Source organism: Podarcis cretensis (genome assembly GCF_951804945.1).
Source record: "Podarcis cretensis genome assembly, chromosome: 12".
In the NCBI taxonomy this organism is placed as follows: Eukaryota; Metazoa; Chordata; class Lepidosauria; order Squamata; family Lacertidae; genus Podarcis; species Podarcis cretensis.
In genome coordinates this window covers 5,832,006-5,844,590 of record NC_137181.1, presented here as the reverse complement: position 1 = coordinate 5,844,590, position 12,585 = coordinate 5,832,006, and the positions used below count along the sequence as shown (strand labels likewise).

The 12,585-nt window shown below is 45.5% G+C and overlaps 1 long non-coding RNA gene across 1 annotated transcript; it reads left to right on the top strand.

The window, feature by feature from the left end:
* The first annotated feature begins 1,071 nt into the window (after positions 1 to 1,071).
* LOC307199317 lies at positions 1,072 to 11,986 on the top strand. Its single transcript, XR_013831862.1, has 2 exons — positions 1,072 to 1,827; positions 11,657 to 11,986. It is a non-coding gene; the product is annotated as an uncharacterized lncRNA (long non-coding RNA).
* Positions 11,987 to 12,585: the final 599 nt, after the last annotated feature.

The following is a 12,585-nucleotide window of genomic DNA, read 5'->3' as shown; positions in this document are numbered from 1 at the left end:
GCAACCCACAGGCAGGTCCTGAGCAGAAGAACCTTCTCCCCTCTTGTGGTTTCCAGCAACTGGTGTTTGGAAAGCATTACTTGGTGTGTAGTCAAATCGGTGGCCATCACTAATTTCAATCTGTGTTGATGAAGGAGAATACAGGTGAAACTCGAAAAATTAGAATATCATGGAAAAGTTCATTTATTTCAGTAATTCAACTTAGAAGGTAAAACTATATATGAGATAGACTCATGACATGCAAAGCAAGATATGTCAAGCCTTTATTTGTTATAATTGTGATGCTTATGGCGTACAGTTGTTGAAAAACCCAAATTAACAATCTCAGAAAATTAGAATATTGTGAAAAGGTGCAGTAGCTGTTCAATCCATAACCCCTGCAATGGGTTCCTGAGCCTTTAAATGGTCTCTCAGTCTGGTTCAGTAGGAAGCACAATCATGGGGAAGGCTGCTGACCTGACAGTTGTGCAGAAAGCCATCATTGAGACCCTCGATAAGGAGGGAAAGCTTCAAAAGGTAATTGCAGAAGAAGTTGGATATTTCCAAAGTGCTGTAATAATAATAATAATAATATCTTTATTGTCATTGCCCCCTCTCAGGGACAACGAAATTTACTTGGCTGCTCCATCCACCCAGGTAGGGCACTCCACACAAAATCAGAACAACTATAAAAACACTAATTAAAACAATACCGTATAATACAGCAAGGAAGATTAGATGACTTTCAAAGTCCAGGTTTCCCATTCAGGGCTGAGATCGCTCTGGAGAAGAAGCTGTTCTTGAGACGGTTCGTTCTTGTCTTCATCATCCTGTATCTCCGTCCCGACGGCAGGAGCTCGAAGAGACAGTGACCAGGATGCGATGGATCTTTTACTATGTCCAGTGCCTTCCTCTGGCACCTTGTGGCATAAATCTGCTCTAAGGTGGAGAGTGGGCAGCCAACAATGCTCTCTGCTGCCTTCACAACTCTGCACAACCCCATCCTGTCCTGGGTAGTACAACCTCCGTACCACACACATAAGCCATAAGTGAGCACGCTCTCAATGGCACAGTGATAGAAGGCAAGCAGTAACGAAGCACATTAATGGAAAGTTATGTGGAAGGGGAAAGCGTGGAAGAAAAAGGTGCACAAGCAGCAGGGATGACCGCAGCCTGGAGAGGATTGTCAGGAAAAGACCATTCAAACGTGTTGGGGACTTTCACAAGGAGTGGACTGAGGCTGGAGTTAGTGCACCAAGAGCCACCACTACAGGCCCATCTAATCCACCATGCTATCCTCATAGTGGCCGGCCGGAAGCTTGTGGGAGGTCCACAAGCAGAACCAGAGCTGAGAAACATTCTACCCACCTGCAGTTCCCCGTAATGGGTATTGAGAGGCGTGCTGAGACCACAGCCATGAGGATGTAGCCTGATGAAATGATCATCACCAAACATCGTATTATTCACCAGCAAATCCCCAATGCAACAGCATTAAGTCTACACCCCATCCATCCATCCAGCCCCAGGCTTTGCCTGCTGAGAAACGATCACATGACGTCAACTTGTGGGTACGCTTTTGGGCCCAGAGATATTTTTGCTGATGGGCCGTTCCAGCTGCTGCATCATGACTCATTCTCCCCGCAGGCTTGCCCTTCTTCGCCAGGGGCCATTGTCTTGTGTTTGTGACATCACAGCTGGTTGCCGTGGGAACCCCTGATGATGTCACAGAGGGAGAATTAGCACCTATTAATGTGAACGAGCCCAGGGAAGGCATGAATAATGGGAGAGAGACCCAGCTTGGACACAAATTGCTAGGGAACGTTGTTGGACAGGAAAGCGGCTTGAAAGGTAAATGGGGATTTTTATATTGAAATATTATGTTTTCATTACGCTTGGACGGCGAACAAAAGCTCATATTTGAGTAATAAAATTATAAATGCCAGAGTGAGAACAGCTGTAGGATCGTGAAGGGGTTTTTTTTTTTTTTCCATGCAGGGCAAGCCAAAAGTTATGATTATCATTTCTTTTAATGTGTATGACAGAGAGAGAAAGAGAGAGAGAGACTTTCAGCAGAGCAGGAAGCCTCTGTTGCTCAGCACTGGGATGGCTTCTCAAAAGGCCAGGCTGAGAGACTAAGAACTGCCACAATTGATCAGGGCTATCAACCTGGAAGCTCAACAGGTTGCTAGGGAAAGGTCCTTAGCTCAGGGGCAGAACATCTGCCTTGAATGAAGAAGGTTACAGGTTCAATCCCCGGAATCTCCAGGTAAGGTTGGGAATGTCTCCCTTCTGAAATTTGGGGGAAGTCGCTGACAGCCAGTGTCTTGGCTCCCACCCAAACCACAAGAATAAGGAAGAGATCTTTATTGAGGCAGAGATTTACAGGCTCAGCAACAAGTGAGGAGTAGCAGCAGCCACTACGCTCAGGGTAGGTGGCAGGAAAGATGAGGCTAGAAATAGCTGTCTCCATTTAAGGCAGCGGCTCTCAACCTGTGGGTCCCCAGATGTTGTTGGACTACAGCTCCCATCATCCCCGAGCTCTGGCCTTGCTAGCTAGGGGTGATGGGAGTTATAGTTCAACCACATCTGGGGACCCACAGGTTGAGAAAGGCTGATTTAAGGAGTCTGAGATCAGGGCAAAGACTGATTCAGAACGGCACGGAAGCGACAGAGACGTCCCAACGAGTTGGCATACCTCCCTTCCAAGCTTGTAAAGATGTGGCAAGGCCAGCTCATTCCAGAGACTCTTGCGCCTTGTGAGATTTTAGAGCATGCAGGTGCTTGCTGTGTGCAACAGCTATGCCTCTTGCCTTTGTACAGTAGCCACGCAACTATCAGAAACGTAGAATCATAGAATAGTAGAGCTGGAAAGTTCATCTAGTTCCACCCCCTGCAATGTAAGAATCACAGCTCAACAATCCCTGGCAGATGAACACCCAGCTTCTGCTTCAAAACCTCCATCATCATCATCATCATCATCATCATCATCATCATTTTTAATTTGTATACCGTCTTTCTATCTTACAATACTCAAGGTGGTTTACAAGCTGAAGAAACAAAAAATATACATCTTATAACAATCTACAGTCATACCTCGTGTTACAGATGCTTCAGCTTGTATTTTTTTGGATTGCGGACCGCTGAAAACCAGAAGTACTAGAACGGGTTACTTCCGGGTTTCGGCAGTCGTGCATGCACAGAAATGCTAAATCATGCTTTGCGTGTGCGCAGAAGCACCGAATTGCAACCTGCGCGTGAGTAGACGCACCGCTGCGGATTGCGGATGCTGTGGATTGCGAACGTGCATCCCGCACAAATCACGTTTGCAACCCGAGCGTCCACTGTACTGCAAATAATTTCTAAACTATAATCAACAAAACAATGGCAAGCCGCAGTACATAAAATAATACAATACAAACTGAGAAGCAGAGACTAGAGGATGGAACAAGGCAGGTGGAAGAAGACCTTGCCTGACGATGTCTCTCCCCTCACAGCTCCTCACAAGACCAGCTCCCTTATGAGGACTTCTAGGGCTGGAGGGTGGGGCAAGGCAGGTGGAAGGAGGCCTTGCCTGATGGAGTCTCTCCCCTCCCCTCCATGACCTTCTAAGAAAGTCCATTCCACTCTTGACCAACTTAGCATTAGAAAGTTCTTCCTAATGTTTAATGGGAATCTCCTTTCTTGCAATTAGAATCCGTTGGTTTAGGTCCTACTATCTGGAGCGAGTGGAAGACACACATTTGCAATCTTAGTGAGACCAGGATCTTCCCAACTAGATGCTCTTAAGCAAAAATGGGTTGATAAGACGAAACCAGCTGCTGGATCAAACCAAAGCCAGTGGTGTCAAGCATCTTGTTCTCATAATTGGCCAACCAGATGCCCCAATGGGAAACACACATGCAGGACATGAGCACAACAGCTTAGAGCCCTTGTATTTATGGGACCGCCTCTCCTGGTCTGCCCCACAGAGGACCTTAAGGTCCATGAATAACCATAGTTTAGAGGTCCTGGGCCCTAAGAAAGTCAGACTATCCTCCACCAGGGCCAGGGCCTTTTCAGTGATGGCTCCGACCTGGTGGAATGCTCTGTCCCAGGAGACTAGGACCCTTCAGGATTTAACCTCCTTCCATTGGGCCTGTAAGACAGAGCTATTCCCCCGGCCTTTAATTTGAATTCAGCCTGATCTTTTATTTCCCTTCTCTTCCCTCCCCCTCCCCTTTTACGAAGATCACCCACTCTGAGATCCCACAGCTAATTCTCCCCTGGCCTCCTCGCTGGCCCAAGTAGGACTAATTCAGCCAGCTAGCCCTGGGGATTATCTTTTTGATTTTTGAGTTTTATTGTTATTCATGTTTTTATACTGTATTTTATGCTGCTTTTATAATTAAGTCTTTTAAATTTGTTGTTAGCCACCCTGAGCCCGGTTTTTGAACTGGGAAGGGCAGGGTATAAATTAAAAATTTTATTTATTTATTTATTTACAGTGCTCTCCCCACTTATGATTTCCAGCAATTGGTATTCAGAAGCATAGTGTCTCCAACAGTGGAGGTAAAGGTAAAGGTAAAGGGATCCCTGACCATTAGGTCCAGTCACGGACGACTAAGGGGTTGCGGTGCTCATCTCACTTTATTGGCCGAGGGAGCTGGTGTACAACTTCCGGGTCATGTGGCCTGCATGACTAAGCTGCTTCTGGAGAACCAGAGCAGCGCACGGAAACGCCGTTTACCTTCCCTCTGGAGCGGTACTTATTTATCTACCTGCACTTTGACGTGTTTTCGAACTGCTAGGTAGGCAGGAGCAGGAACTGAGGAACGGGAGCTCACCCCTTCGCAGGGATTCGAACCGCCAACCTTCCGATCGGCAAGCCCTAGGCTCTGTGGTTTAACCCACAGCGCCACCCACGTCCCAACAGTGGAGGTAGAACATAGCTGTTGTAGGGCTATTGACTGCTATGGACCATCACAACTACTCAATGAAACTTCAAGCTCCATGAGAATTCGCTTATTGAATCAGACCGAAATTTCACCTGGTTCAGAATCAAGCTTCTCCTTCAGGAAACCCATGAGCCACCATGAAGAATTTCCTTCTCTGTTTTTTGGCACTACTTCCATGGAATACATTCAAGGCTGAGTTCCTGTGAGTCCTTGGCCTCTCTGACATTTTTTCCACCTTTGAAGGCACGGGAATGCCATTGTGATGATGTCGCACCAAGTCCACATGGAGAGGTGAGCTCACTGAGGTGACTCAACGGCTAACAATTTAGCAACGGGAACCTTGCGAGGAAAGGGCTCTCAGAGGTCAGGAGCCAGCAGCAGTTTAAGGTGGGTTGGAAGCCACCCCAATTCTTGACTCATGGGCAAAGCCGGTGGTCATCTGAGGTGGTGTAAAGTGGCCTGCAGTGCATAGGCAGAGGTGGTGAGAAGAACAAGAGTCTTGAGGGCAGGAGCAACAAATTAATAAGGAGGTCTAAACAATGGGGTGGCTATTCTCTGAGCCTGCCAGCGACATGCTTTACATCCAGTGCCGGATTTACATATAAGCTCGCGGGTGGCGCTGTGGGTTAAACCACAGAGCCTAGGACTTGCCAATCAGAAGGTTGGCGGTTCGAATCCCCGCAACGGGGTGAGCTCCCGTTGCTCGGTCCCTGCTCCTGCCAACCTAACAGTTCGAAAGTTCAAGTAGATAAATAGGTACCTCTCTGGCGGGAAGGTAAACGGCATTTCCATGTGCTGCTCTGGTTTGCCAGAAGCGGCTTAGTCATGCTGTCCACATGACAGCTGTACACCGGATCCCTCGGCCAATAAAGTGAGATGAGTGCTGCAACCCCTTAGTCGTCCGCGACTGAACCTAATGGTCAGGGGTCCCTTTACCTTTACCTTTAAACAAGCTATAGCTTAGGGCCCCACTCTCTTGGGGGTCCCAAAAAAATTTTAAGGAAAAAAAACCTGGATGTACATTTCCAAAATATAATATAAAAAACAAAACAAAAAAACCCTACATACAGCAACAGTGTTTTGTGTTGTGTAGGCTCCTATGTAGGCCTGCTAGCCTGCTCCCTTAAATATCACTGGTTTGCTCCTTTCTATATATAGGGTGCCTACATTCTGCATGTGCAAATGGTTTTAGATACCTGTTAGGTCCATAAATTACCATACAGCATATATTAAACACAAAAAACAGCGACAATTTGTTGTTGACAAAGGACAGCTGGACATATAAAGGGCCCAAGTAGCTTAGGGCAGGCGTAGTCAAACTCGGCCCTCTAGATGTTTTGGGACTACAATTCCCATCATCCCTGACCACTGGTCCTATGAGCTAGAGATGATGGGAGTTGTAGTCCCAAAACATCTGGAGGGCCGAGTTTGCCTATGCCTGGCTTAGGGCCACATCAAACCTAAATCTGGCCTTGTTTGCATCCTGCCTACAGGACCAAAAAAATTTAAACGAGAAGGGAGAGTGAGAGAGCACCACATTGAATTTGCTTTGGCGCTGAGGTTTTAGACCTCAGAAGGTGGTGGACCATTGGAGGTTTTTAAGCAGAGGTTGGGTCTCCACCTGCAGGGGTTTCCTCAGCTGGGATTCCTGCATTGCAGGGGTTTGGACTAGACCAGGCACCCCCAAACTCAGCCCTCTAGCTGTTTTGGGACTACAAATCCCATCATCCCTATCCAACAGGACCAGTGGTCAGGGATGATGAGAAATGTAGTCCCCAAACAGCTGGAGGGCCACATTTGGGGGTGCCTGGACTAGACGTCACTCAGGGTCCCTTCTAACTCTTCATTTCTGTGATTCAAGGCTGCATTTACGGTAATTTTTTAAAAAATCGATTCAGTGGTTTTGAATTGATTCAATTGATTCTGGAGATAAAATGCTTGGTTGGTAGGTAGGTAGGAATGGGTATAAAGTTCATCCAGACAACAACCAGACAGGGTGGCTCCTCTCAGTGGCCTATGCAAGTTCTTCTGCTTCCCTCCAGTCTGGTTCCTAGAAAGTTTTTCTGGCTCTTGGACACTGGGACTCTTGAGTCAACTAGACTCAGGAATGAACTTCAAGGGCTTGTTAAACTCAACCACAGACCAAGGTGAGCTTGATCCAGCCCCTGCCCTTTCCTCCAGCTTGGATTTTGTTCAGAGCTACCAGGTGCATATTTCCCTAGCCAGAAGTCTGAAAGGTGTTCCAGGGCAAATTCTGAGAGAGGAGAGCCTAGCTTCTTTTGGGGGTGGAAAGAAAAAGGAGATGGGGAGCAACATTTCTAGACCCTTTAGAGCATGGGTAGGCAACCTAAGGCCGGGGGCCGGATCCAGCCCAATCACCTTCTAAATCTGGCCCACGGACGGCCCGGGAATCAGCGTGTTTTTACATGAGTAGAATGTGTGCTGTTATTTAAAAGGCATCTCTGGGTTATTTGTGGGGCACAGGAATTCATTCATTTCTATTTTTTTCCAAAAGATAGTCCGGCCCCCCACAAGGTCTGAGGGACAGTGGACCGGCCCCCTGCTGAAAAAGTTTCCTGACCCCTGCTTTAGAGTGACTCAGGAAAAAATGAGCTGAGAACTTCTAATCTGGAGGTGTGGAGATCTCATACAGTGGTGCCCCGCAAGACGAATGCCTCGCAAGACAAAAAACCCGCTAGACGAAAGGGTTTTCCGTTTTGGAGGCGCTTCGCAAAACGAATTTCCCTATGGGCTTGCTTCGCAAGACGAAATGTCTTGCGAGTTTTTCCGACTTTTTTCCCCTTCCCCCCTTTTTGTAAGCCGCTAAGCCGCTTATCTGCTTATCCACTAAGCTGATAAGCCGCTAAAAGCCACTAAAAGCCACTAAGCCGCTAATAGCGCTAATCCACTAAGCCGTCAATGGGCTTGCTTCGCAAGACGAAAAAACCGCTAGACGAAGAGAATCGCGGAACGGATTCTTTTCGTCTTGCGAGGCACCACTGTAAATGGCCATCTGTTCACCCAGTAGCCAACCAAATGCCCTTTATGGGAAACCCACCAGAAGGACCTATGTGTGAAAACATTCTCCTCTCCCAATATTCCCAGCGATTGGCATTCAGAGACATACCGCCTCCCTCTCTGGAAGCATAGGAGTCTACTTCTAGGGGCTGAGGGTTCTTCAAATGAAATATTTGAGGGACTGGGAGACTCCAAAGTTGAAGGACGTTGACATTCAAATGGTGTGTGTGCACCACATCTTGTGATTGATTATGTGGGGTGGCGCTTATTTGCCCCACCCCCAAAAAATAATTCAAGTTGGTAACTCTGACGGGAAATAGAGTATAGCTACCATGCTGGTGGCGCCGTGGTTTAAACCACAGAGCCTAGGACTTGCTGATCAGAAGGTCGGCGGTTCGAATCCCCACGACGGGGTGAGCTCCCGTTGCTCGGTCCCTGCTCCTGCCAACCTAGCAGTTCAAAAGCACATCAAAGTGGAAGTAGATAAATAGGTACCGCTCTGGCGGGAAGGTAAATGGCGTTTCCATGCGCTGCTCTGGTTCGCCAGAAGCAGCTTAGTCATGCTGGCCACATGACCTGGAAGCTGTACACTGGCTCCCTTGGCCAATAAAGCGAGATGAGTGCTGCAACCCCGGAGTCGGCCATAACTGGACCTAATGGTAAGGGGTCCCTTTACCTTTACCTTACCATGCTTAGTAGAAGATAGCCTTCCCCACCATGAATATGTATAATACTGTTCTAGAGGCATCCACTCCTGGTCTCAGTTTATTTGTTCATTGCATTTGTATCTCACCTTTTCCTCCAATGAGCTCAAGGTGAAGTACATGGCTCTCCCCCTCCTAATTCATTTGTTCTTTCATTCATAATTTTATTTATTTATACTTATACATTACACAAACAAGCATTGAACCAAACGAACCAAAAAAATACGAACAGAAGAAAACGCAAAAACAAAATTACAAGGATGTAAACATAATAACCTGATCTGCAACCAAAAATACAAAACATATACTCCCCAAAAAGGGGGGGAAAGAACAAAAATACAACACCAAAATAGAAGGGGGGGGGGGAAGGAAAGAGGAAACTGACTTCCAACTAACTCCATGTGAATCTTTATTCCTCATATCACTGGTTGTCTGTAATTATTAAATTTTTGGAGAATTATTCATACTTGGCTTAGCTTAGAATAAAAATCTCACAGGTAAATAAAATAATTCTCCCCCTCCTAATTTAATCCCTGCAATCCCTAATTTAATTTCTTAGGCTGAGAGGCAGTTACCGTCCCAAAATCACTCAGTGAGATGATGTTCATTTTAATTTATATACCGCCCTATACCCAGAGGCCTCAGGGAGGTTCACATAAAAAGATCACAATATACAAAATAAAAATTATTATTCTTATTCTTTCTTCATCATTTCAGCTTCATGGCTGAGTGGGGGTTTGAACCCTGGTTTCGCAGGTCAGCGTTTCCATGCGCTGCTCTGGTTCTCCAGAAGTGGCTTAGTCATGCTGGCCACATGACCCAGAAGCTGTACGCCGGCTCCCTCGGCCAAGGAAGCGAGATGAGTGCCGCAACCCCAGAATCAACCATGACTGGACCTAATGGTCAGGGGTCCCTTTACCTTTTACCTTCCCAGGTGGCAGTCCAGCCTGCTAACCGCTACACCACACAGGCTCTCCAAGTGGATCAGAGGGAACGATGTTAATAAACCCATGCCAAACTTATGTCGCTTGCCATAGCCTGAGAAGTCTTGGGCAGCCATGCTGATGAACGCACAGAGGATGAGGCTAGCAAGCCCTGGGGTGTGTATGAAGCTAGGAGCTCAGCTCAAACCTTCTGACGCCCTCAGAGTCTGGGCGAAAAGCAGGCGTAGCTTCCAAGACTAATAGTTACAAGTTGCTCACATACCGTATGTTGGGCCGGCTCACTCCATTGGCTGCCGACCACACTGTACATTTTATACAGCTGTGCTCCCGAGGGTTACCAAAGGCTAACAGGTGGTGATGGATGGCGTCTGCCAGATTGCGCATAACCCCTCCGAGGTGAACTCAGCATCCTTTCAGGAGGGGATCTCTGCCACCCTGAGAGTTTAATATCGACGCAAACAGCACTCGAGGGAAACGCATGTTTATGTGCTCTGTCCAAACACCGTGTGAATCTGGGACGCCACCAAGAAGGGAGCTGTTCTCCCTGGGTGAATTTCACGCCAAGGAAGCCTTGCATGAAGGCTTTGAGTGGGATTTCAATTGCGCATAAAGGTTTCTGCACAACGAAGCTACAGATTCAGCTCTCGGCCTCAGCTACTGCCATGCTCTCTTTGGAAAATAGCAAGACTTGCCTCAAAGGGCGCCCTGGTGTGCATCCCAGAGGTTTTAAGCTTGTCTGACAAGGCGCCACCCCAGTGATTCGACCACCATATTAGTACCTACAAGGAGCATGGGCCTTTTAGTTGTAGGTCAAGAGTTCATGAATGCCTGTCCTTGAGCTACTCCAGGGCCAGATGGAAATGGGGCCCTTTATATGTCCAGCGGTCCTTTGTCAACAACAAATTGTCGTTGCTTTTTGTATTGAATATATGCTATACGGTAATTTATGGACCTCACAGGTATCTCAAGCTATTTGCACATAACAAAATATGTATTTTATCAAAGCAATTGTTGAACTGAAATAAAATTAAGAAGTATATTAATAATTATTGATATGCTTTTATTAAGCTCTAACTTAAAATGATTTTTTTTATTCATAATGAACTTAATGCAAACACATTGGCATTTGGCAATAGCAAAAGTTCCTTTAGAAATATAAGTTACAAAGACTCATAATCTAGTCTCTAGGAACTTGCTATAATATGAAATAATAATAGATGTAAATATATGATGCAAACTACCAATAACTACAAACAGCAGAATGTAGGCACCCTATATATAGAAATGAGTAAAGCAGTGATATTTTAGGGAGCAGGCTAGCAGGCGGGGCCCATGACTTACATCACAGGAGCCTACACAACACAAAACACTGTTGCTGTATGCAGGTTTTATTTTATTTGTTTTGTATCTTATATTTTGGAAATGTACATCCGGGGGGTTTTTCCCTTAATTTCTTTTAGAGGGGCCAAGATAGTGGGGCCCTAAGCTATAGCTTGCTTAGCTTATACGTAAATCTGGCACTGAGCTATTCAGTTGCTCTCTCTGCCCCTAATATCATCTCATATCTTAATGATGTCGTTCCACAAATAAGTGAGAAATTATTTCAGAAGATCGTTTCTGTGGATTCTCTTACACACAAGCTAACATAAAAAAATGGCGCAACACAGTATTTCCAAACTTTTTTCTCACTGTCCTCAAACTTTGTTTTAAATTGTTGCTGCTGCCCCTCAGTGCCACCCCCTGCTTCCTCTATTCAAACCTCTGCTTTACTCAAATTTCCGTTGTTTAAAACCACCATTTCCCTCTGTGTCTCTCCATCCCTGCTTTACTCAAACATCTGCTGTTTAAAACATCTACTTTTTTCCTCTCAGTGTTTCTCCCTTCTCAGTCTATTCAAACACCTCCCATTCCTCAGCTGCTTCATGTGAGAGAGACAAAGGATGCAGAGCTCTCAGATATTCCCTTATATGAAGGTACTTCGCTCAAACCTCTGCGTTGTTTAAAACTGCCATTTTCCTCTCAGTTCAATCACTGCTTTGGTCAAACTTCTGCCATGGTTTTTCGTTCTTTTTTTCAGTTGACAGATTTGTGGCCGCACCGAAACCACGTTCCACTAAAGATGATGAAGGAAATGCAATTAAAAACCCCACAATCCAGAATAAAGTGCAGGTATCTGCTTTTGCCGCCAGAACTGTTGGTAGCCATCTTCGAATTGAAATTTCGATTCTTCGTTTGTTGCTAATTCTATCAAAATGGGTTCACCCAATTCCAGGAAAAACTCTCCACTCCAGCACAACCACCGGATCCAGGGGAGACATTGCCTTTTTAAAAAAGTGCTTTATTAAGGTTAAAAAAAGAGGAACAAACATAAGAATTAATAAAGAAAAATAAATGAAACTGTTATATCCTATCTCTCTACATTCTTCTTAAATTTCTAACAACTTCCAGTCACCTCATTGTGTATTTACCATTTAATCTGTCTAGCGCACCATTAATCTTCATTTACCTTTTATTAATTTCAATAAGTGTTATTATGTCTCATCGTTGTTCATCCTAACACAGAAGTCACTCAAGTCTTGCCACTGACGTCATATTGCCGCAATATTCAATAAGGTATTTTTTTTTTACATATCCCGTTTCCTAATAAATGCTTGGTCTGTATTACCTCTCAGTTTATCTGTCATTCTTGCCAACTTGGCGTGCTCTAACAACTTAGTTTGCCACTCCAGCTTCTCCTTTCTAATTAGTGGTAATTAGTATTCTTCCAGCCACTGTAGCATACAAAAATATTTCTCTCACATTTTTTTGGTCTATCTGGGCCGAGTATCCCCTGGAGAAAAGCCTCCAATTTTTTTTCTAGAAGGATACCTTAAACATTCTTTTAAGTTCATTGTAAATACAGTGGTACCTCAGGTTACATACACTTCAGGTTACATACGCTTCAGGTTACAGACTCCGCTAACCCAGAAATAGTACCTCAGGTTAAGAACTTTGCTTCAGGATGAG